The sequence below is a fragment of the Puma concolor genome, chromosome E1, assembly GCF_028749965.1.
Source record: "Puma concolor isolate L17-30 chromosome E1, mPumCon1.1.hap2, whole genome shotgun sequence".
NCBI classification, from domain to species: domain Eukaryota; kingdom Metazoa; phylum Chordata; class Mammalia; order Carnivora; family Felidae; genus Puma; species Puma concolor.
Genome location: NC_141680.1, coordinates 25,796,305 through 25,822,386, shown reverse-complemented (window position 1 = coordinate 25,822,386; position 26,082 = coordinate 25,796,305). Strand labels below are relative to the sequence as shown.

The window sequence follows — 26,082 nt, the reverse complement described above, 5'->3', positions numbered from 1 at the left end:
TCTTAATTCTCAGATCGATTTCTTAGATGTTCAAAATGATTTGTAGCTGATGTAACTGTGTACTATGTACAAGGGAGAAGTCAAGTCCAGGGACCCTACTACTCTGCCATTTTAACTATTGATATTTAATATCTTATGAGTTTATATTTGTGTATGTGGCCAAAGAAAGTGGTCCATTCTTGGGGCATCAGGCTGGCTCAGTTGGTTACGCATCTGGCTTCAGCTCAGGTCATGATCTTGCAGTACATGAGTTCGAGCCCTAGGTCAGGCCCTGTGTTGCCAGTTGAGAGCCTGGAGACTGCTTCCAATTCTGTGTGCCCCTCTCTCTATGCCTCTTCCCCACCTACACACTCTCTCCAATGAATAAACATTAAAAAATTATATATATGTGTATATATATATTATATTATATATCACACACACACACACACCAAAGTAACTACAAGCTTAAAAGAGGAAAGACATATAATTACAGTATTCTAAATTAGTTCAAACAACCTCTCTTTTAAAGATAAAAGTACTGGGGTGCCTGGGTCGCTCAGTCGGTTGGGTGTCTGACTTTGGCTCAGGTCATAATCTCACGATTCATGGGAGTGAGCCTCGCGTCGGGCTCTGTGTTGACCGTACAGAGCCTGGAGCCTGATTTGGATGCTGTTTCTTCCTCTCCCTGCCCATCCCCTGCTCACTCTCTGTCTCTCTCTCAAAAATAAACACTAAGTTTTTTTTTTTTTTAAGATCAAAGATGTTTTACTAAAAACATGTAGTAGTGACATTGTGAAAAATAAGTAAAATAATAAAAAGACAAGTGTAATTCCAATTCAAATAAAATACCACAAATTTTGAAAGGTGTTTTCAAAAATCTATAAATTTATTGTCTCGTAAGATTTACAAAAATTGTCTTTTTTCTCTGAAACATCTACTGTAATTGTTATGACTTACTAAGAGCTTGAATATGTGAATTAGATTCCTTTAACATCTTATTGAAAACGCTTTCCTTATCTCACCCTCCTCTTGAGTTTTGAACATTCAAATTTAATAAAACTGAGAAATACATACTTACTTGACTGTCATTGCAGTGCATCTGTGTATATAAGCAGAGGCCTATTTAAGATAGTTTTAAGGCGGGATTCAGCAGCTCATCTCCATAATTATCATGTCATCTATAGAAGCTAAACAAGACCTGGTGTTTGGATGGTTAGACATAGGAGCCACCAAAGGAAAAACTGAACTTATCTTTGGAGTATAACAAAGAAGAAGCATCTGGGTTCCAAACTTTCCCATGGGTGAATTTGTTTTCCTATGTCACCTTGCCCTGGTAGGTTATATTGTCTCAGTTCTTGTCAACAAAATTTTAAACAATAACTCTTACTCCAGATGAATAGAATAGTGTGTCACATTTCCTTAATGCACCCCATAGGTTCAAGTACTTTCTAGTGGTCTGCACACATGTTCCCCATTTGTCTCTATTTTCAGATGTCAATTAAGAACTGTCTTCTCATCCAGACCTCAAGGTACAGTTGTATAGGCTGTTAATGCAGCTTTGGAATAAAAAAGACACGATTTACTAATGTAATGATGCTTGTGCTACCACTGTAACATATGAACACTAAGTAAGACATTAACTAAACCTGTAAAAACCTATGTCATTCTTAGAGAGCTAATTAAAAGAGGGCAACATACATAAAAAAGAGAGAATGAAGTATAAGGCAGGTAAAACAGTTGAGAAGACAGGACTAAGGAAGTTCTCGATAGGAAGGAGACTTTGGAGGGGACAACCTCAAGAAGTAAGGGCATGAGTGCTGTGGGAATCTGGAAGAAAAATCGCAGGCAGGTGGAAAAGGTGCAAACACCTGCAGGGTCAATTGCACCTGGAATGGAGAAGTAATTTTAAGTCCTCACATGTAGTGTAGTACAGAATGCTCATGAAATAAGCATCAGCTGAAGAAAAGATCAGGGCCCTTAGGGACTTGCAGGTGGAAAAAAAAGGATGAAAAATTTACTATGAGATTAGAAGCCAGGGGAGGGTCTTGACCAAAGTAATGACATATGCAACCTGACATTATGACAGTGTCACTGTGGCTGCTGGGTTGAAAGATCAGAATGCAGAGTGGGGTGGAATCTGGAAGTTCAGTAAAAGATGTTAGTGAAAGAGTCAAACTTCCATTCCTCGCAGATAACATAGAAAAGATAAAAGACTCCACCAAAAAACTGCTAGAGCTTATACATGAATTCAGCTAAGTCGCAGGATATAAAATCAATGTATAGAAATCTGTTGAATTTCTATATACCAATAGTGAAACAACAGAAAGAAATATCAAGGAATCAATACTCTTTACAATGGCACCAAAACCCGTAAAATACCTAGGAATAAACCTAAGCAAAGAGTTAAAAGATTTGTATGCTAAACAGTATAGAAACCTTATGAAATAAATTGAAGAAGACACACAAAAAAACGGGAAAACATTCCATGATTATGGATTGGAACAAGGAATATTGTTAAATGTAGATACTACCCAAAGCAGTCTACACATTCAGCGAAATTCCTATCAAAATAACACCAGCATTCTTCACAGAGCTAGAGCAACAGTTCTAAAATTTGTGTGGAGACACAAAAGACCCTGAATTTGCAAAGTAATGTTTAAAAAGAAAACCAAGCCTGGACGCATCACAATCCTGACCTTTAACCTATATAACAAAGCTGTAATAATAACGACAGTATGATATTGGCACAAAAACACACACATAGATCAATGGAATAGATTAGAGAACCCAGAAATTGACACACACATATATAGCCAGTGAATCTTCAACAAAGCAGGAAAGATTATGCAATGGAAAAAAATATATACTTTCTTTATCAAATGGTGCTGGGTGAACTGGAAAACAACATGCTGTACAATGAAGCTGGACTACCTTCTTACACCATACACAAAAATACCTAGAAAATGGATGAAGACCTAAATGTGAGACAGGAAACCTTCAAAATCCTATGGGAGAAAACAGGCAGCAACGTCTTTCACCTAGGCCACAGAAACTTGTTAACTGACATGTCTCCAGAGGCCAGAGAAATTAAAGCAAAAGTGAACAATTGGGGCCTCATCAAGTTAAAAACCTCTGCACAAAAAATTTAAAAAATCAGCAAAATTAAAATGCAACCGATAGAATGGGAAAAGATATTTGAAAATGACATATCAGGTAAAGGGTTGGTATCCAACATCCATAAAGAGCCTACAAAACTCAACACACACACATAATAGTAATAATAATCCAGTGCAGAAATGGGCAGAAGTCATGTATATACACTTCCAAAGAAGACATCATATGGCTTACAAACACATGAAAAAGATGCTCAACAACACTCATCATCAGGAAAATATTAATCAAAACCATGATGAGATACCATGTCACACCTCTCAGAATGGCTAAAATTAACAATTCAGACATTAACAGATGTGGGCAAGGACGTGAAGAAAGGGGAACTATCTTGCACTGTAGGTGTGAATGCAAACTGGTGTAGCCATTATGGAAAACAGGGTGGGAGTTCCTCAAAAAATTAAAAATAGAAGAACTCTGCAGCACTGACAATTGCACTACTAAGAAGTGATCCAAAGAATAAAAAAGTGCTGAGTTGAAGGAGCACATATATCCCAATGGTTATGGCAGCATTATCAACAATAACCAAATTATGAAAAGAAACCAAATGTCCATCAACTTATGAATGGATAAAAAATATGTGGTACATATACACAATGGGTATATACTCCATGATGAAAAAGAATGAAATCTTGCCATTTGCAACAAGCCAAATAAGTCAGTCAGAGAAACACAGATATCATATGATTTCCTCATATGTGGAACTTGAGAGACTCAACAGGTGAACATAAGGGCAGGAACGGAAAAACAAGATAAAGGCAGAGAGGGAGGCAAACCCTAAGAGACTCAAATCCAGAGAACAAGCGGAGGGCTGCTGGAAGGGGGCACAGGGTAGGTTAAATGGTTGATGGGCATTAAGGTGGGCATTTTTCGGGATTACGATTGGGTGTCATAAATAAGAGATGAATCACTGGGTTCTACTCCTGAAGCCAAGACTGCAGTGTATATTAGCTAACTTGTATATAAAACAAAATAAACTAAAACAAACAAAACATACACAGATATTACTTTGGGGACGCCTGGGTGTCTCAGTCGGTTGAGCGTCCGGCTTCGGCTCAGGTCATGATCTCACGGTTTGTGAGTTCAGCCCCGCGTCGGGCTCTGTGCTGACAGCTCAGAGCCTGGAGCCTGTTTTGGATTCCCTCTCTCTCTGCTCCTCCCCTGCTCACATTCTGTCTCTGTCTCTGTCTCTCTCTCTCAAAAATAAACATTTAAAAAACAACATGGGGGAGAAAGATGCTAATGAAAAATTAAATGGAAATGGTGGTCACAGGGTCCGGGATGTTGCTAGGAAGTCAGTCAAAGTGTTTTAGTTATGGTCTTCTCTGGTAGATCGGACAATTATGTTAACTAAGGACAAGCTGTAAGCAAAAGAGAGGAGCCAAAAAAGTTCCAAGGTGTTTGATCTTGGAAACTAGAGGTGAATTTTTAATTAGCAGAGATGGAGAGGACAATGGGAGAAATTTGGAACAAAGTAATTCAGATTGTAAATTCTGGACTTGTTAAATTTGAAGTGTCTTCCAGGGAATGAAGACGGCTGAGAGTGGGGTCCCAGACAGCATATGATGAGAAGCATCCAGAGAAGAAGCATCAGGTGTGTGGTTTAAGTGGGGTAGAAAGCTAGATCTGGGATCTGATATTAAATTTAGAAGCTAGAGTGGAGTTTGGGAGGAAACCAAAGCTCGCCCTCCCTTTAAGAGAATAAATAGAGCAAAAACGGAGACAAGGAGTGCAGTGAGTTTCAGGAATTGTGCTGTAAGGAAAAGAAAGAAAGAAATGATGTGGTAGCTGCATGGCAAAAATGGGTTTAAATTGGTGGAGGATATTTGAATGATAAATTATTAATTATATGTTAGAAACTGTCATTTGACCTGAGTTATAACATCTCAGTGTACTGACTACATTGAAATAATTTCATCCAATCTAATGAATGAGAAATTTTCTCCATCAGGTTTGATCAGATATTATTTTGGCCACGGTAAGTTCAGCTTCCTTCAGGTGGTTCTGAGTGTCACTGATAGTCATAATCATTACCACTACACTTTCGGTATGAGTGGATCCCTGTTCAACATAGTGCCCAGGTTGTTCTTCTCAATAACATATTTCCTAGTCATATTTGATTGAACTTCAGTCAAAATACTTTAATCCACAAGAAGTGGATAAAGTATGGAAATTTTGGGGGGGAGCTGTGGAAATTGTTTTATAAGCCATACATCTTTAGTGGATTGGCGGTGCCCTAGAGAAATTCAAGCTTCTAATCTTTGTTTTTAGTGCTATCTTTATAGGAAGATGTGGTTATTAAAATGGTACAGATAACTCTGATATTATGATTGAAACGTATCTATTTACAAAAAACAAAGTGAAAAGGCAACTTACTGAATGTGAGAAAATAGTTATAAATTATTTATTTGATTGGGGTTTACTCTTTAATGTATATACCTTCATAACAAAGAAAAAAAAAAACAATTTCTTTAAAATATGGGCCGATTGGGGCACCTGGGTGGTTCAGTCATTTGAGTATCCAACTTTTGATTTTTGGCTCAGGTCATGATCCAGGGTTGTGGGATCAAGCCCTGCATCAGGCTCTGGGGTGAGTGTGGAGCCTGCTTGGAATTGTCTATGTCCCTTCCACTGCCCCCTCCCCTGCTTGCATGTTGTCCTTCTAAAAATTAAATAAATCTCAAAAATTTCAAATAAAATATGAGCAGAAAATCTGAATAGATAGCTATAAAGAGAAGACCTGCAGATGGCAAAAGAGGTAAATGTCAAGATGGCCAACCCCAGGAATTATCAAAGAAATGCAAATGAAATCAAGGAGCCATTACCTCATATGGATTAGAATGGCTATTATCATAAGCCAAGAAATAATAATAATAAAAAAAAGAGTTTGCACGTATATAGAAAAAAAGGAAACACTTGTGTACTATTGGTGGGAATGTAAATTCATGCAGCCACTATGGGAAACAGTGTAAAGGTTTCTTTAAAAAATTAAAAATACAACTAAGACATGATCTAGCAATTTCACTCCTGAGTATATATCGAGAAATGATATAAACACTAAAAAATATATATGCATCTACATGTGCATTGCAGCATTATTTACAGTAGCCAAAATATGAAAACAACTTGGGTCCATCAAATAGATACATGGACAAAGAAAATGTGGGACAAATAAGAAGGGACTATTATTGAGTCAAAAAAAAAAAATCCTGCCTTTTAGACCATGGATGGATGGGTCTTATGGGAATTATTCTAAGTACAGTAAGTCAGACAGTGAAAGACAAATACCATGAGAAATACCTATATGTGTAAGCTTAAAAAAAATAGAGCTCAAAAGTATAGAGAATGGACTGGTGATTTCCAGAGATAGGGATAGAAAAATGATCAAAATGGGTTAATGGGGGTAAAAAGGTACTAACGCCCAGTTATAAAATAATGACATAAGGGTATTTAATATAGTTAATAGTGTATTGGATACTTGAAAGTTGCTAGAAGTACCTCTTAACAATTCTCATCACAAGAAAAAAATATAACTATGTATGGTGATGGAGGCAGGAGTTAAGATGGTTGAGGAGTAGGGAGACCCTAAGCTTGTCTCATGCTTTGAACACAGCTAGACAGTTATCAAATCATTATGAAATCCAAAGAAATAAATCAGAATCTGTAATGAACAAAAACTGCAAAACTTTATGTAGAAAAGGGACCACTGGGGGCGCCTGGGTGGCGCAGTCGGTTAAGCGTCCGACTTCAGCCAGGTCACGATCTCGCGGTCCGTGAGTTCGAGCCCCGCGTCGGGCTCTGGGCTGATGGCTCAGAGCCTGGAGCCTGTTTCCGATTCTGTGTCTCCCTCTCTCTCTGCCCCTCCCCCGTTCATGCTCTGTCTCTCTCTATCCCAAAAATAAATAAACGTTGGAAAAAAAAAAAAAAAAAAGAAAGAAAAGGGACCACTGTTTGGAAGGTAGGAGATGCAGAGTTTACCTGGGGAGGAATTGCTCTGGGTCCAACCACCAGGACGGAGCCTGCTTACAGAAGCTACAGCAAAGTAGTATAAGGAACATCGTGCAAAATCTCAAACTTTCAGCAGTTTTCCACAGTAGGGGAAGTGCCTGGTTGAGGGGCTCAAGTGGTGAAACACAATAGAATCCCAGGAGTGACGGTGTGTTCTGAGGATCCCTTGGTCACAAGAAAGATAGGTCCTGCCAATGTGCTGTGTGTGCTATTTCCAGGCATAAGAGAGGGGACTGGCTCCAGCTGAGGGCTACAAGCAGGGGTGCCTGCTTTCTGCTCTGTTATGAGTGAAACTGAACAGTCGCTTAGTCATGCAATTGCTTTTTTTTTTTTTGCTTTGTTTGTTCATTTGTATGTTTTGCAAAGGCCAGCAAAAGCATGGCCAGACCCTCCCCCAAGAAGCAGCAGAGGTCCATTCTGAGAGAATCCCTAAAATTTGAGTTTTGAAACTCAGTGGTGTGCCTAAAATGAGAAACATGCTTGAAGGAGTAAAAAGTAGGATGGAAGAAACAGAGGAATGAATTAATGATCTAGAAGACACAGTTCTGGAAGGTAATCAAGCTGAACAAAAAGGAAAAAGTATTATGCAAAATGGCAATAGACTTAGGGACCTCAGTGACTCCATCCAATATAATAACATGTATTATAGGAGTGATTGAAGAGAAAGAAAGAAGTGGAAAATTCCCTCTAAGAAATGATAGCTGTACAATTTTCTAATTTGGAAAAGGAAACAGATATCCAGACCCAGGAGGCACGGAAAGCCCAAACCTAATCAACAAGAGCAGACCCAAATCAAGGTATGTGGTCAATAGATTTACAACTTATACTGATAAAAACAACATCTTAAAAGCAGTAAGACAAAAGAAGACAAGGCCCATAGGCTAGCTGTAGATTTCTCAACAAAATCTTGACAAGTCAGAAGTGAGTGAGATGATGTATTCAAGGTGCTGATTGGGAAAAATCTGCTGCCAAGTGTACAGTATACAGAATGGGTTTCATTCAGAGAAAAAGGAGAGATAAAGATTTTCCCAGAGAAATGAAAACTGAATGAGTTTCTGACCACTAAACCAGTCCTGAAAGACATAATATAAAGGACTGTTTGAGTGAACAAAAGAGATAGAAGTGACACTGACAAGAAAGTATCAGAGAAAAACTCCAGAAACAATAACTATCAATAAATATCTAACAACAAATATAACCTGCCAACAAACATCTATCAATAATTTGCTTGAATGAAAATGGATTCAATGCTCCAGTCAAAAGGTAAAGGGTTTCAGAATGGATAAGGAAACAAGATCCAGCTGAAAGCAGCCTAGAAGAGACGTATTTTGGAGCTAAAGTCACCTACATATTGAAAGTGAGGGGATGGAGAAGGGTGAATCATGTAAATGAATGTCAAAAGAAAGCTAGAGCATCAAAGTTTACATGGAGAAACTAGACATTAAAACAAAGACATTGAAACAAGAGATGAAGAATGGCAGTACAAAATAGAAAAGTGTCAATGCAAGAAGAAGACATAGTAATTTCAAATGTTTATGCAGCCAACATGGTATCACACAAATATCTAAAATTATTACTAACAAACATAAAGGAACTAAACCATTGTACTAAAATAAGTCAGGGGATTTAAAACCCCACTTACTTCAATGGAAAGATCATATAAACAGAAAATCAACAAGGAGACAGTGGATTTGAATGATACACTGGATAACAGATATATTCAGAACATTTCATCCTAAAACAGCATGATACACATTCTCATAAAGTGCACACACGGAACATTCTCTAGAATGCATTGCATACTAGGTAACAAAACATGCCTGAACAAATACAAAATATTAAAATCATACTATGCATATTTTCTGGTCACAACACTATGAAACTAGAAGTCAATCACTAGAAAATAATTCTAAAGTGTACAAATACATGGAGGTTAAACAACATGCTGCTAAACAATAATGAGGAAATGAGGAAATCAAAGAAGAAATTTTAGAAATGCATGGAAGCAAATGAAAAGGAAAATGCAATGGTACAAACCTTTGGTATGCAAGAAAAGTGAGCATGAGAGAGAAGTATATAGCAATACAGATCTACCTCAAGAAACTAGAAAAAGCTCAAACAAGCCAATTTTACACCTAAAGGAGATAGAAAGCAAACAAGAAATGAAACCAGCCAAAGGAAGGAAATAATATAGAGAGCAGAAATAAATAATATAGGAAATACAAACAAACAATCAAACAAAGAATAAAGAGAACAGATCGATGAAACCTGGAGCTGGTTTTGTTGAAAAAAATATGATAAACGTCTAGTCGTAATATCAGAAAGAAAAGAGAAATGACCCAAATAAATAAAACCACAAATGAGAGAGGAGAAATAACAGTCAACACCACAAAACTGCCACCAATTATATAATAATGTAAAGAAAAAATATGCCAAGAAATTGGACAATGTAGAGAAATGTGGTTTACCAAAACTGAAAGAAGAAGTAATAGAAAACATTAACAGACTGATACCCAGCAAAGAAAGAGAGTAAATAATCAAAGATCTCCCAAACAACACAAATGTAGGGCCAGATGCCTTCACAGGAACCTTCTGTTGAACATTTAGACAAGAATTAATACCCATTCTTCTCAAATTTTCCTAAAATATAGAAAAGGAAGGGACACTTGAAAATTCACTCTATGAGTCCAGCATTACACAGATACCAAAACCAGATCAATACTCCACTAAGAAAGATAACTACCAATATCCCTGATGAGCAGAGATGCAAAATTCTCAATGAAATAGTAGTCATCCAAACAATACATTTAAAAAATTATTCACCATGATCAAGTGAGATTTATTCCTGGGCTGCAAGGGTGGTTCAATATTCACAAATTAATCAATGTGATACATCATATCAATAAGAGAAAGGATAAGAACAATCTAATCCATTCAATAGACACACACAAAAATAATTGACAAGCATCCATTTATTTTAAAAACCCTCATTAAAGCATGTGGAGAGGGAACATACCTCAATATAATAAAAAGCATCTATGAAAACCTCACAGCTAATATTATCCTCAATCGGGAAAAACTGAGAGCTTTTCCTCTATGTTGAAGAAGATGATAGGGATGTGTGTTCTCACCACTGTTATTTAAGATAGTACAGGAAGTCATACCCACAGCAATCAGACAAAAATTAAAATTAAAATTAAATAAAAATAACGGATATGCAAATGACACAGAAGAATACTAACTAGATTCTCTTTTTGCAGATAACAGGATAATCTCTATACTAAACCTAAAAGACTCTACAGAAACACTGCTAGAACTGTTACACAAATTCAGTAACCCTGCAGAACACAAACTCAATGTACAGAAATCCATTACATTTCTCTACAATGGTAATGAAGCAGCAGGAAGAAAATAAGCAATCAATTCCCTTTACAATTGCATCAGATATTTAAAAATAAACCAAAATTTAAAAAGGACAGAGGCGAAAGACCTGTGCTCTGAAAAGTAATGGGAGATGACACAGAGAAATGGGAAAATGTACCATGTTCATGGATTAAAAAGCATATATTGTTAAAAGGCTATACTGTCCAAAAGAGTCCACATTTTTTTTTTAATTTTTTTTAACATTTATTTATTTTTGAGACAGGGAGAGACAGAGTATGAACAGGGGAGGGTCAGAGAGAGGGAGACACAGAATCTGAAACAGGCTCCAGGCTCTGAACTGTCAGCACAGAGCCTGACGCGGGGCTCAAACTCACGGACCGCGAGATCATGACCCGAGCCAAAGTCGGCCACTCAACCGACTGAGCCACTCAGGCGCCCCAGGAGTCTACACTTTTAATGCAATCCCTGTCAAAATACCAACAGCATTTTTGACACAGATAGATTAAACAATCCTAAAATGAATATGGAAACACCAAAGACCAAAGCAACCTTGAAAAAGAAAAGCAAAGCTGGAGGTATCACAATACCACACTTCAAAATATATTACAAAGGTGGAGTGACCCAATGTTGTAAATGAGGTAGTAAAGTCACCTGGTATTACAGCATTGTTTTTAGTAAATGTGTTTGTGGTTGTGATTAATTGATTTGTATATTTGGGCACTCTGATGCTGGGATCATAAATATTTATAATTGTTAGGTCTTCTTGGTGCAGCCACTCTGGAAAACAGTACAGAGGTTGCTGAAGAAATTAAAAATAGAACTAGGCTATGAGCCAGCAACTTCACTACTAGGTATTTATACAAAGGGTACAAACATGCTGATTTGAAGGTCATATGCACCCCAATATTTATAGCAGCAGTATCAAAAACAGACAAATTAGGGAAAGAGCCTAAATGTCCATCAACTGATGAATGGGTAAAGAAGATGTGGCATATATATACAATGGAATACTCTTTAGCAAGGAAAAGAAATGAAACCTTGCTCTTTGAACAACGTGTATGGAAATAGTGTATTAAGCTAGGGAAAATAAGTCAGCCAGAGACAAACAGGTATCATATGATTTCACTCATATGTACAATTTAAGAAGCACAACAGATTTACTGAGGAAGGGAAGGAAAAGTAAGATAAAAACAGAGAGCAATGTAAGCCATAAAAGACTATTAAATACACAGAACCGACAGGGGGTTGACAGAGGGAAAGTGAGGGGTGGGATGGGCTAAATAGTTGTAGGCATTAAGAAGGACACTTGATAGGTTGAGCTCTGGGTGTTATATGCAAGTGATGAATCATTGGGTTCTATTCCTGATGTCAACACTCCACTGTATTGGAGTAAATAAATAAATAAATAAAATCTGGAATAATCAAAACAGTATACTACTGTCATAAAAAATAGACACACAGACCAATAGAACAGAATAGAAAACCCAGGAATGAATCCGCCCCTAAGTCAAATAATCTTGACAAAAAAGGAAAGAATATCCTATGCAGAAGACAGTTTCTTCAACAAAGAGTGTTGGGAAAAGTGGCAAGCGACATGAGAAAAAATGGAACTGTACCACTTTCTTACACAATACACAAAATTAAAATCAAAATTGATTAAAAACGTAAATGTGAGTCCTGAAACCATAAAAATCCTAGAAAAGAACACAGGCAATAACTTCTTTCAGTTGAACTGTAGCAACTTCTTTTCTGATATGTGTCTTAAAGAAAGAGAATCAAAAGCAAAAATAAATTTTGGGGACTTCATTAAAAGGAAAAGTTTCTGCACAGTGAAGGAAACAGTCAAACAAGCTAAAGGACAACTTACAAAATGGGAGAAGATAGTTTCAAATAACATATCTGGTAAGTGTTAGTATCCAAGATATATAAAGAACTTATAAAACCCAATACACAAAAGCTGATTAATACAATTAAAAATGGGCAGAAGACATGAAAAGACATTTTTTTAAAAGAAGACATAGAGATGGCCAACAGACCCTTTAAAATATGCCCAATATATGATCATCAAGGAAATGCAAATTCAAACTACAATGAGATATCAGCTCACCACTCTCAGAATGGGTAAAATCAACAACACAGGAAATAACACGTGTTAGCATGGTTGTGGAGAAGGAGGAAACCTCTTACACTGTTGGTGGGAATGCAAACTGGTGCAGCCACTCTGGAAAACAGTATGGAGTTTCTTCAAAAAGTTAAAAATATAAGTACCCTATGACTCTGCGATTGCATTACTAGGTACTTGCCCAAAGAACACAAAAATAATATTTCAGAAGAATATGTGCACCCAGATGTTTATACTTGCATTACCTAAAATAGCCAAATTTGCAAACAGCTTAAGTGTCCATTGACCAATGAATAGGAAAGGAAATGCATATATAGGTATCACATATAATGGAATATTACTAAACCAAGAAAACAAAACAAACAACAGCAACGTATTCTTTTTATTTTCTTTTTTTTTTTAATTTTCTCTTTTTTATTTATTTTTTTTTAATTTACATCCAAGTTAGCATATAGTTCAACAATGATTTCAGGAGTAGATTCCTTAATTCCCCTTACCCATTTAGCCCATCCCCCTCCCACAACCCCTCCAGCAACCCTCAGTTTGTTCTCCATATTCATGAGTCTCTTCTGTTTCGTCCCCCTCCCTGTTTTCATATCATTTTTGTTTCCCTTCCCTTATGTTCATCTGTTTTGTCTCTTAAAGTCCTCGTATGAGTGAAGTCGTAGGATTGTTGACTTTCTCTGACTGACTAATTCCGCTTAGAATAATACCCTCCAGTTCCATCCACATAGTTGTAAATGGCAAGATTTCATTCTTTTTGATTGCCGAGTAATACTCCATTGTGTGTGTATATATATATATATATATATATATATATATATATATATATATATCACATTTTCTTTATCCATTCATCCATCGAGGGACATTTGGGCTCTTTCCATACTTTGGCTATTGTTGATCGTGCTGCTATAAACATTGGAGGGCATGTGTCCCTTTGAAACAGAACACCTGTATCCCTTGGAAAAATATCTAGTAGTGCAAATTGTGGGTCGTAGGGTAGTTCTATTTTTAGCTTTTGGAGGAACCCCCATAATGTTTTCCAGAGTGGCTGCACCAGGTTGCATTCCCACCAACAATGCAAAAGAGATCCTCTTTCTCCGCATCCTCGCCAACATCTGTTGTTGCCTGAGTTGTTAATGTTAGCCATTCTGGCAGGTGTAAGGTGGTATCTCATGGGTTTTTTATTTGTATTTTCCTGATGAGAGATGTTGAGCATTTTTTCATGTGTTGGTTGGTCATCTGGATGTCTTCCTTGGAGAAGTGTCTATTCATGTCTTTTGCCCATTTCTTCACTGGATTACTTGTTTTTCGGGGGTTGAGTTTGATAAGTTTTTATAGATTTTGGATACTAACCCTTTATTTGATATGTCATTTGAAAATATCTTCTGCCATCCTGTCGGTTGTCTTTTAGTTTCGCTGATTGTTTCCTTCGCTGTACAGAAGCTTTTTATTTTGATGAGGTCCCACTAGTTCATTTTTGCTTTTGTTTTCCTTGCCTCCAGAGACGTGTTGAGTAAGAAGTTGCTGTGGGCAAGATCAAAGAGGTTTTTGCCTGCTTTCTCCTCGAGGATTTTGATGGGTTCTTGTCTTACATTGAGGTCTTTTATCCGTTTTGAGTTTATTTTTGTGTATGGAGAAAGAGAGTGGTCCAGGTTCATTCTTCTGCATGTCACTATCCAGTTTTCCCAGCACCACTTGCTGAAGAGACTGTCTTTATTCCATTGGATGTTCTTTCTTGCTTTGTCAAAGATGAGTTGGCCATACATTTGTGGGTCCATTTCTGGGTTGTCTATTCTGTTCCATTGATCTTAGTATCTGCTCTTGTGCCAACAACAACATATTCTTGCTATTAGCAAGGTCATGTGACTGAGAGAGAGGGTATGAGGCTAAGCGAAATAAGCCAGTGGGAAAAAAGACAAATACCATGTGATTTCACTCATATGTCGAATTCAAGAAAGAAAATCAATGAGGAAAATGAGGAAAAAGAGAAAGAGGCAAATCAAACCACAGACTCTTAAGTATTGATAACAAACTGATGGTTACCAAGAGGGAGGTCAGTGGGGAATGGAGTAAATAGGTGATGGGGATTAAGGAGTGAACTTGTAATGATCACTGTGTGATGTATGGAAATGTTGAATCACTATATGCTATATATGAAACTATTTCACTTTAGGTAAACTAACTGGAATTTAAATTAAAAATTAAAAAAAAAAAAATATATATATATATATATATATATATATATATATATATATATATGGTGTTCTGGTCTCACATTTAGGTCTTTAGTACAGTTTGATGGTATTTTATATATCATTAAGAAATGATCCAGGTTCTTTCTTTTGCATATGCCTGTTCAATTTTCTAATGGTGTAAATATATCGACCATATAAGTGTGGGTGTCTATTCAGTTTCATTGATCTATGTAACTATGTTTGTGCCAATACCATGATGTTTTGTGGTTTTTATCATTGCAGTGTATCTTGAAATCTGAGATTGTGGTGCCGCCAGCTTTGTTCTTTTTCTTTTTCTTTTTTTTCAAAATTGCTTTCTATGTGGATTTGTTTGTGGTTCCGTTCAAATATTGGCATCTTTATTCTACTTGTGTGAAAAACGCTATTAGCATTTTGATAGCGAGTCCACTGTATCTCTAGGTTACTCTGGTTCTATATATATTTCATCAACATTAATTCTTCCCATTCATGAAGATTGCATATCTTCCCATATGTTTGTGTCATTTTGTCATTATTTTGTTCTTGTTTTTTTGCTTGTTTAAATGGTATTATGTTACTATCTAAAAGGAAATTTTCATAGAACACAATTTCCAAATTTTTAATTGGGCTTATCACACCCTCACAGGTTCAAGACACATGATGGTGAATGATTTTTAGGATTTATGTTACAATGAAAAAGAAGTAATCTTAGGTAGATGATAGGAAGGTATTCTCATGTGAAAATAAATATAAATATACAATTTCAGTCACTGTAAATCTCTGCTCTCTGATAATAAACTTTTGTCATCCATTCTTGCTGTTTCTAGAGGTTTTTTTCCTGTATGCATTAGAAGTAAGGGAATATGCATTTCATTTTTACATTTTCAACATTAATCACAAAATATTTCAAATGCCAAAAATGTTCAAGATGTGTATATATAGTCATAATCTCCATCACCCATTTCACCCAATCTCCCACCCACCTATTCTCTGGTGTCCAACAGTTTGTTTCTGAGTTTGTTTGTTGGATTGCTTCTCCTTTCCTCTATTATTGATTTGCTTAGGTTCCAAATTGTGCATATGAGTGAAATAAAATGGAATTTTCATTTTATGAGTTATTTTGCTTAGCATTATACTGTTTAGAGAAGAAGGAAATCTTGCCATTTGCAATAGCAGGATGGATGTGGAGAATATACTGCATATATCCCACCCGAGGAAAATGCTTCTACTCCCTCAAGGTCATGAGCAGAGGAAAATCTGGGACTTGGAGGACTGAGGACCTTTGTTTGTGGAACGCAGCAGAGCAATGGATGCCATTGTGGGGACCAAGGTCACGGGCTTCCTTGCTGGAGTCTCAGGTCCTCCTTAGGAAGTGGTTCCAGAGGCAGTCCTGGATGCGGGAGGACGCCTCAGGAGTGATGTGAATACCAGGACACATGTGGGAGACAGGGAACCAGGGAGGATCCTGAGGATTCTCATCTGGAATCTGAATTCCACCAGCTCTGGTCATGTGGAGACACAGAGACAGACAGTCTGAGGCAGAAACAGAGAATGGACAAAGGAGAGAGGAAACCAGGAGAAACCACAGACTTGCACAAAGCAGCTTGGAAGTGACAAGCCATCATTCTCTTCTATCCCTTGGAACAAAGTCACATGGGCCACCCACCCGGGAGTGGAGGGATGTGTGACCAGGATTCAGAAACACTGGGAGACACTATGGGGACTGCTCAGCACATTGGCCCAGAAGAGGCACTGGGACCTGAGCCCAAATATCATGGGAGCCCCTGTAAGTGTGTGTCAGGTGGGACAAGATCTGAATGCGTTCATTTAAGATTTACCACAGGGCCTGGGAACCAGGCAGGAAGGGGTGGCTCTTTCTGGACCCCAGAGCCAACTCAGGCCCTTTAGAGTGTGTTATATGCCATGGTCACCTTTTTCTCACCCTTCCCTGGCCAAGTGTATGCATAAGCCTCATGTGATAGCAGCTATGGGCGTTTCTATAGGCCGCTCCCTTGATGGTGTGCCTAGAAGTAGATGCCGGAATGACCACACAGTGCAGATGGGGAGACTTGGGAGGCCCTGAGCAGGCCAGGATTTGTGCAGGGTCACACTTATGGTCAGGGGTAGGAGTCTGGCCTCAACCCAGCTCTATGTCCTCAACGTTGGGGCACTGGCTGCACCCAGGACTCCTGGGGGCTTTGGGTGAGGTGTGTTGGTGTCACTGTATGGACAGGGCACGGGGTGGAGTGGAGCCCGTCTCAACTGAAGACTGAGGGACTGGCTCTTGCATGAGGAAGAAGCCTGGCAAGGAGCCACCAGGCAGTGACCTCACTTCCTTGACAACAGAGCACAACAGAATTCAGAACACGGGTAACCAGGCACCCACATTCTGGAGACAGCGTCCTGCTGGGCTTATTTGTTTGGAAACCTGCACATAAGCAACATGCTCTCCTGCTGTGTGCCCATGTCACCAGGCTTTCAGCTCAGGAGAGCCAAAAGTGACACTGCTTCATGATCCTGGAGACAGTGTGCTATGTCTCACACTGGGCACCTCTGGATTCTAGCTTGGAAAGAACCAAAGGTAACATAGAGAGTCCCATATCTGGCCAGTCAAACCCGATACCTCTCTTACTGACCTGTGTGGCCCCACTTCCCCACCCCCCCCCCATGTGTATGTGTCTATGTGTGGAAGGAAGGGTCATGTGGAGAGCCCGCTGAGCAGGTGCAGTCTGATGAGCGTTCAGAGGCCTGGTGGGAGGTCATGCTCACAACCCAGGTAAAGGCTGGCGGAGAGGGACTGGGTGTTCTGGGGCTTTCCTCTTGTCCCCAAAGTTCATCCTGAGCACTGAAGTTGTATGTCATTGTGTCATGGGTGCAGGGTTGTACACAGGTCAGTGTCCAATCTAGAAGCATCAGTGGGAGAAGGCAGAAGGACCCTGAGGATGTTTGGGCATGGCTGTGATACCTCTGGGATGGCTCCTATTCAATGTCTTTACAGAAGACTACATATGTGATCAGGAAGCAGCTGGCAGACCCATGCTTTGTCTACCTTGTTGAGATGCCCATGTGTCCAACCACCCAGGAGGGCCACCCTGGACACAGGGAGAAAGTGACCAGTGGGAAGTCTCCAGAAACAGGGAGTGGAGATTGCTTGGAGTGGTCACAGTCCAGAACAATGTACAGGACAATGGTCCACCAGTCACTGGTCCAGGAGCTACAGCCTGCGGAGGTAGAGCCAGAGGGTGAGAAGGCTGAGGATGGGTGATGTGGGTGTATGGGGCCAGTCAGTAATTGTTCACCCAGGGAGGAGCCCCCAGGTCATGGTGGGGGACAGGAGCAAACTCTGGCCTCAGAGTACCCAGCTGTGGTTTGCAGAAGGGAACAGGTCCTGGTGTGGGTTCCTGGCTGTGGCTTCTCTGGGAGGCTCAGGGGTGTGTTCTCTCTATGCCAAGGCACCTGGAGAGGCAGGCATGGGGGTGATCTTTCTCATCTCACAGCTGAGGACTTAGACTGGCTCCAAATATCACTCTGTATTATTCTGAAGAGTCAGGTGCAGGAGCAGAAGCCACTGTGTCTCCAGGCCACATGATTGCTGGCATCAGCCACTCTGCAGGGAAGGTGCTGTCTGGAGGGACTCCTGCAGGAGTCCAGGAGCCAGAAGGTGACCTGGCACATGTGCAGGGACAGCCAGCACCTGTGCAGAGTGAACCAGCTCCTGCTCCAATTCTTGCCTCTGCTCCTGCCTCAGCTCCTGACACTCTTCCTGCTCCTGCCTCTGTGGCTTCCACTGTTCCTACTCCTGCCCCTGCCACTGCCTCTGCCCCTGTTCCTATTCCTACCCCTGCCATTGTTCTGCCCCTGCCCCTGGCCCTGTTCCTGCTCCTGCCCCCAGCCCTCCCACAGTTCCTGCCCCTGGCCTTACTCCTGCCCCTGTTGGTGCCACTGCCCCTGCCCTTGGTCCTGTTCTTGCCCTGTCTCTGCCCCTGCCCCTGCCCCTGTCCCTGTTCTTGCTCCGGCTCTGCCCCTGTCACTGTCACTGCCCGCACCAGGATCCCAGAGACATTGAGAGACCCCAAAGCCCCATGGGGACACCTAGTTGTAGGATGACCCTTAGTTCAATCACCCAACCCCAACACCCCAGCAGAATGCTTCTTCCTCTCCCCATTTGTGCTTTCTTCCTGCTATAGTTCAACTATTATTTTATAATTTTGTGTTTTATATAGTATTTATTATTAATTTTTTAAGAAATGTGTATATATGATTGAAATTGTACAATTCCTGGGCATTGAGTACACTCACAATGCTCTGCAAACACGCCACAGAATATTGTTGCAGAATATCTCAGTCCCCAAGGGACACCATGTACCCGAAGCCCTCACTCCCCATTTGTCCCCTCACCCAGCCTCTGGGAACCATGAATCTGCTTTCTCCCTGCTCTTAACCTACTATGGATGTTTCCTATAACTGGAACCTTGCAATAGATGCTTTTGTGTCTGCCCACATTTTCTAAGATGGGACAGATTACTTTTTGTATTTTGTGTTTATTTGAAACAGAATTTTTCTCATTTGATACTGAAATGCACAATGGGTTAAAAATTGGATGTGAAAAAATAAGACCACTTTGGTAAGAAAGGGCATGGTCTTGGGGTTGAGACCCCTGTTCCACCTGTGACACCACAGCCTGACTCCCAACAAGACATGGATGTTCATCCTGTGGCCAAAACAGAAAGAGGCAAATGCAGGAAGCTGGACACTGACACCACAAAGGGGGAAAAGTGTTCCTCACGACCTAAATCCAGAGAAAGGTTTCCAGGCCTCTGTTCCCAAAATACTCCAAAGCCAATGTATTCCTGGGATGAAGAGCAAACACATGGAAGTCCAAGGAGAGGCAAACTCCATGGGGAGCAGGTGTCAGAGATGTGGGATGTTTCTGGAAGGAATTCAGGCAAATGAAACCCTATGGGGGCAGTGCTGATCACCCTAAGATGGTGGTTTGTGGTCTGGGGACCAGCAGGCGAGTTGACAGCATAAGGAAACCAAGCCCCAGGAGATCCACAGTGAGAAGTCCCGACCTGAAGGGGAGTAGCTGTCCAGGACCAGGAGAGTCCATGGAGCCCAGCTGGTCTGTTACTGGGAGAGACAACGGAGCCCAGATGGTCCAGTACTGGGAGAACCTATAGAGCCCAGGGTCCTCCTTCCCCAGCCACCATGTCTGGTCCCAGGCAGATGGGTCAGCTCGGCTCCCTTGAGTTCAGAGGGGCCTCATGGCAGGAGGGTGGGGTGCTCCGGAGGCAGGACCTGATTTCCAGAATGCTGAGATGCAGGCCTGAGGTTAGGACAATCAAAAGTCAAAGGGACTGCGATCCTCACCTAGCTTGTCTTACTAGTGACCCCAGGCTGTGCTACTAGCCTCAGTTTCCACGTCTGTGACTGGGGGACATAACTGGGCCATCATGATGGGTTGTTTGTTGGATTCTCTGAGAGATGAGGTGGAATCATTGCCTGGTGCCTACAAGATATAAAGAGCCACCTGGCAGGTTGCCACATGATCCTCTAGGGCAGGGCACTCCTGGAAGACCCTGCTCAGGCCTCTTCCTGGTGCCCAGCTCCTGGGAACATTCATCATAGTCTGAGGAGATGGAGATGATCTCGGATGTCAGCAGGTGCCACACGAAGGAAGGTCAGCCATGGGAGAGCAGGACGCATCCTGTGCCACCTTCCAGGGCCCAGGCTATTACACCCTCTGACCTCAGCCCAAACAAATTCCCTTGCTGTGTGGTCTTGACCCTCCCTCATTCACTTCCTGACTCCCTCTCTCATTCACTCCCTCATTCACTCACTCCTTCCTTATTCAGCAGGTGATCTCTGGTTCCTGACATGTGCCCAGCACACTGACTCCATCCGTGAACATGACCCCAAGGGGTCACCACATGAGGCATCTTCCTTTGCAGAGTCTGCACCTTCCTGTGCTGTGTCCCCTTTGATGAGGCTCAGGTCTGCTGTGTGACTGTGTCCCCCTGACCTGCTCTGTCCCTAGGGCTTGAGGTCCTTGGGATATCTGTGCTCCCAGACTGCGAGAAGGGGATGTGACTGTGACAGTGGGGAAGAACTGAGTCCTCTGGCAGAGTGCAGGGTCACAGTTGCAACTCTCATGCAGGGGCAGGTGGATTCTGGGGGCATGAGGTGTCATCAGGACTGCAGTGCATTGCCAGCTTCAGTTTCCCACATCCAGGACCAAGACCCTAACAGCACCTGCCACACACCCTTGTGCTGTCAAGGTGACAGTCCCCATCCTGTGTTCCTGCTTGCAGCCTGCTCTGTTTGCATTTGATCATGTTCTGTCCTGAGTTGGGGAGGTGGGGGCCACCTTCTGTGTGACAAAATTATAAACAAGGAACAGGGAGGGTCCTGCTCTTGTGCAGACTTGGATTCTTGGGGTTTCTCTTGTCCAGAAAGAGAGTGGATGCAGAACTGAATACAAGAGTGGCTACTGTCAGGGAGGAGAAAAGAGTCCTGAGTAAGGGCCCTTGCTCTGTATTTTTAGCATCAGAAGGCTTACAAACATGATGGACATGTAGAAAGAGAGAATAAAAGGGTGATTATTAACTCGTGTGTGAGAGAAACAGGGTTTTGATGTTATGTGGTGTTAGGGGTTTGGATCAATATTAAAAAGAAAAGAAAAGAAAAGAGAAGAAAAGAAAAGAAAAGAAAAGAAAAGAAAAGAAAAGAAAAGAAAAGAAAAAAGAAAAGAAAATCCTGGCACCCAGCAGATGGCTGTTTATGGCAGGCATGAGATGCCTTGTCTGTTTATCTTAACTTGCCTAGCAGATAAGACAGATAGAGAATGCTACCTCAGGGTTAAGAAGGCAGGTTTCTGTTGCTAGTTATCTCTGCTCCCTGTTGAGGCTGTCTTTAGTCCTCTTTACCTGTATAACTATTCTGGACCTTCCATCCTGTGAAAGCAGCTTTCTGCTTTTGTACTATGCTAGGGGTGCTTTAGCCCTGTTTTCTTAATCTTAGATGCTTTCATCTGTGGCTTCCTATTCCTGTGTCTTTGTTCTATGCTGGGGGTGCTTTCACCCTCTTTACCTCTTCTGGATGCTTTCATCCTGCGACTTCCTATCCCTCTATTTCCATGCTCAAGGCGGTTTTGCCCTGCTTACCTAATCGTGGGTGCTTTCATCCTTAGCCTTGTTAACCCATTGATACAAGCTCAGGGATTCCTATACTCAATTCCCACAGTCCCACCTTTTTTTTTTTCTTGTTTTTTTTTTTTTGTTCACAGACCGTCATGACAAGCTCCTTGTCCTTCTTTGGTTTTTGGGTGGCTTGGCGGGTGACTCTGCAAAGATATAAAAAGAGACACGGTATAAGTATTATGCTTCCCAGAGTTATCCAGAATTTGACATGTGTGCTAACTGTAAGTGAGAAAAGATTTAAGTCATGCCACACTGCCCACGAATCAGGCCATTCATTTCTAATTTGGTCGTCTGTATATTGTAGCTGTTAGCTCAATGTCACTTCCAAATTCCCTATATTGTTAGAGACATAGACAGAAAAAAACAAACAAAACAAAACACTGCAAAGGTGTGTCTGGAAAGCATCCCAGGCTTGGGAGTGACTATAAGGAATGGCAGTTATGCAAATGTGCTGGTAGTTAGGGTCACGTGGGAGTTTAGAGTAGAGGAAAAAGGCTTCCTGTCTTTTTCCAATAAATTTCCCTGCAGCTTCAAAAGATTCAAGGCAGGCCAAAGCTTGTCTATCAGTAGAAATTTGGTTTATTAATTCTTTGGTACTGCTGACCATAAATTTATTGAGGACATGGGCTGTTTGATGCAGGCCGATTCCAGTGACAGTGGCAGAGATGATAATGCTTACTGCTGCTAAGGCGCCCATGATTAACAGGCCAACAAATCAGTTTTGCCTTACAGCTGAATACCAGTGTTGAACAAGCTTGGAACGTGAGCCTCGTCCTGATGGATGCATATAGGGCCCAGAGCTATTAACAGAAACCCAGGCTGAGACACACTAAGTACTAACAAAGAGGGGAGATTTAATTGGTTGATGTTATATTTATCTACTCAGGACATAAACCAGTCCATGATGGTAGAAATGTTATACTTATTTCTATTTGTTGGGTTTGTAAAGTGGAGGTAATAAAGAGAATGGAGGGAGAAGGAATGCAAATAGTGGCCCATGCAAATTGGTCAGGGAGTCCCATGTTTTGTTAATATGTGTATTTATATAAATTTCATCATGGCTAACACTATGAGTCCAGAAAGGTAGGGCTAGGTCTCAAAGATTAACAACCAAGGTCCTTTACATTTTCCTTTATGAGAAGAAATATAGGGCCAGACCAATCTCTGTCTTTCCAAAAAAGAAATATTATTCTTACTAGATTGGTCAAAGGATATGGTCTTATTCGAATATTTTGTTTCAAGGTGTCATCTAGGACCCCTATCAATTAAAGTCCAAGTGACCCAACAAATATTATGCTCAGTCTTTCCATACCAGGTTGTCAAAGGAATATTATTCCAGCGGAGATATGAGATATGAGACTTGAGGCTAGAGCAAACTAGAATTTTAGAAGTGTGAGATAAGTTTGTTTTTGAGATATATCAAAGATTGTGGCTGAGAAAAATTTTAAATTGCTTGGCCTTGTAGAGGTTTTGGCCTGTACATGTAAATGTCAGTTGATTCTTCATTTGAGACAAGCACATAATTTGCTAAGTTTAATAACACACCTAAGGAGGTTCTGAAGTAAGCCACCATTGTGATCTGGTCATATAAAGCCAATGCCCGTGTTCAGCTTGGAAGGGTGGGTTAAGATTGGCTCCTCCCATGATCTCCATGTCATTATTGCTAATAGGTATATCCCTGTCTAGGAGGCAGACAAAGGCACAGAGGGTAGAGAAAGATTTCCTGTAGTCTCAAAGCATGTCAGCTCAGATAGATGAGCAGATACAGATTTTTGTTTTGTTTTGTTTATTTGGTTTTGCACTAGTGGATTAGGCAGTCCATGTCAGGCCAGAGAAGACAGGGACATTCCCCAAAGCAAAAGGAGTTTCAGCAGCTGCTAGGGAATATTCCTTAAAGTCTCCATCCCGAGGTACACTAATCAGAGACAATTGGCTCTATTCATTATAGTCATTGGCCCAGGAAATGAATGAGAGAGAAGCTCCCACATAAAGTTAGATATTGGGAGAAACGGGGAGAGACAGTTAGAGTCCCCTTCAATAGGGATGGCCTGTGTAGAATATGACACACTATTTTAGTGCATTGTTGTTTGACAATTATTCGAAGCTGGGCTAGCTGCCTTAGTTGGGAATAGTGTCCTGGGCCAGAAAATTGTTCAAAAGACACCAGGATAGCAGCATCAAAGTTATGCATGGCATGAGTCACACAAGCATATGAAATTCTTGGGCATACACAGCATAGACGGCTGGGGTCAAAATGATTTTCATAATAGAGCCCCCATCACAGGCAGACATGAAATAAGTGCCACAAATAGGTTCTAAACTGATGATTTTAAAAGGGCTGTGGAGACCATTCAACTGAACTGATTTCTGCAATTCTTTTACTATTTGGCAGAGCAGGACTTCATTTGCCTGATAGTGTGAAATGGCTGGAAATCACCGATCTTATGGGCATCCTTAATGTACTTTTGCATTGGGGTGAGGACTCTATCAGAACTAGTCGGTGAGGTTTCTGGACGCTCAATATCATTTAACCGTTTTGAGTGGGGGGAGGAGTATCTTTTGGCTGTAAAGACACCAAAGGCACAGGCTGACTATAAAATCTTAGTTCCCCCCCCCCATTTTGGTAATTCTACATTTTCATATACATCGTCTGAATTCAAGGGGAGAAGGGCAGAATGGACATGGGACTGAGTGAGGATTACCTCGGCATGGGGCGGGGGTGGGGGGCATTAGCCCCCTCAGAATGTTGAGCTTTTAATGTTTTCTGTACTCGTTCCCAAATATCCAGATCATAAGTTCCTTTTTTTGGGACCAAGTGCATTATTGCTTGTTAATCATTTATAACTTAAGAAGTACTTTCTGATTGAGTACAGTGGTGAAACTATCCCAATGATTGTAAAATATGAATGTATTATTTCTTCTCTAGGGGTAGGGAGTCTCCCATAAAAATTCTCTCAAAAGTCCCATGGCAGCAAATCCTAATATAGTTTCATTTTTCTCTGACCTCGTCAGGAAGAGATTGAGTTCTGATGCATTTTTTTTTTCATTCTGCAGAGTTCTGCTGTCCTTGGGTCATGTCAGCTTCTGGCCACATTGGCTTCTAGTCACGTCAGGGTCACCATCTGTCAGGCTTTAAGTCTGGAGTTCTCTCTTGTCTTAAATTTTCCCTCCTCATTTTTCTTTCTTTCTTTTTCTTTTTTTTTTTTTTTTTTTTACTTCCTTTACTTATTATGAAGAGAAAGAGATAACCAGTGGGGGTGGGGCAGGGAGAGAGACAGATAGAGGACCCAACGTGGACTCTGTGCTGACAGCAGAGAGCCCTATGAGAGGCTCAAACCCATAAACCATGGGATCATGATCTGAGGTGAAGTCGAATGCCCAATGCACTGAGCGCCCCAGGCAACCCTAAGTTTTCTCTCACTAAGTAATCAGCATTACTTTAGGATACAATTACTTCTTTTTTCCTCAAGAATAAGTGCATTTTCTTTTCTTTTACTGAAAGCAAAGGATGAGCCCTGGTGATAAAATGACAATTCAACACTTCAGGACATTTTGTTGCTAAGACCAAGATTGTTTACATTAATAACTCCTTTGTTCTGGAAAACTCAGTGGAAGCCCCAGGCACAAAATCAGTAATTTGCAGAGACAACAGTGGGCAAGGAAATCAGGAACAAAAAAAATCAAGCTAATTCTGACTCAGCAACTGGCCACCTGCTCCCTCTGCCCACTGAACCTGCACGAAAACCACAGGTGATATGTGTGCTTTTCAAGGTGTCAGGAGAAAGGGACTGGGTTTTCATTTAGCAGTTCATTCTGGGGACCTGAGTCCAAGGACATCTTGTGCCTTGTGCAGAAGTAATTCCTGCATTCCCCAAAGCCAGCCAGAAAGAGGCTCAGAGTGCCCTGAGGGTGACCTACCTGGCAAGCACTTCTGCCCCTGAACCAGTGACCTAAATGAGGCATTAAGCAGAGTAGTCCATGCAGAAGGCTGAAGTCA

The 26,082-nt window shown here is 40.9% G+C and overlaps 1 long non-coding RNA gene across 1 annotated transcript in view; it reads right to left on the bottom strand.

The window, feature by feature from the left end:
* LOC147574211 (uncharacterized) overlaps positions 1-22,295 on the bottom strand; it is a 483,035-nt gene extending 460,740 nt beyond the window's left edge. Inside the window, exon 1 of the long non-coding RNA XR_015244028.1 lies at positions 22,050-22,295. This is a non-coding gene — a long non-coding RNA (uncharacterized LOC147574211). The remainder of the gene's footprint in view (positions 1-22,049) is intronic.
* Positions 22,296-26,082: the final 3,787 nt, after the last annotated feature.